This window comes from Eimeria mitis, genomic scaffold (assembly GCF_000499745.2).
Source record: "Eimeria mitis Houghton genomic scaffold, Emh_scaff1168, whole genome shotgun sequence".
Lineage (NCBI taxonomy): Eukaryota > Apicomplexa > Conoidasida > Eucoccidiorida > Eimeriidae > Eimeria > Eimeria mitis.
The window spans coordinates 1,928-2,254 of NW_013567983.1; the positions used below are offsets into that span (position 1 = coordinate 1,928).

The 327-nt window shown below is 59.6% G+C and overlaps 1 protein-coding gene across 1 annotated transcript in view; it reads right to left on the reverse strand.

Moving 5' to 3' along the window:
* EMH_0030900 (uncharacterized protein) overlaps positions 1-327 on the reverse strand; it is a gene marked incomplete at both ends in the record, with an annotated part of 2,669 nt that overhangs the window by 485 nt on the left and 1,857 nt on the right. The window lies entirely within an intron of this gene.

A 327-nucleotide genomic window follows, 5' to 3' on the forward strand; every position in this document is an offset into this window, starting at 1 on the left:
GCAGCAGCAGCAGCAGTACCAGCAGCAGCAGCAGGAGCAGCAGCAGCAGCAGAAGCAGCAGCTGCTGTTGCTGCTGCTGCTGCTGCTGTTTGTATGGGTTGAAGGCCTATAAAGAGCGCTACTGTGGGGCCCCAGACATCAGCAGCAACTGCATGCGTCAGTACACCGCAGCAGCTGCAGCGGAAGAACTGCCAATCTCTGCTGCTGCAGCAGTTGCTGCTGCTGCTGCTGTTGCTGTAGCCTGCTGCTGCTGCTGTTGTTGCTGCTGCTGCTGCTGCTGCTGATGGCAGCAGCACCGCCTCGGCGTTTACTAACGGCCCCTCAGAT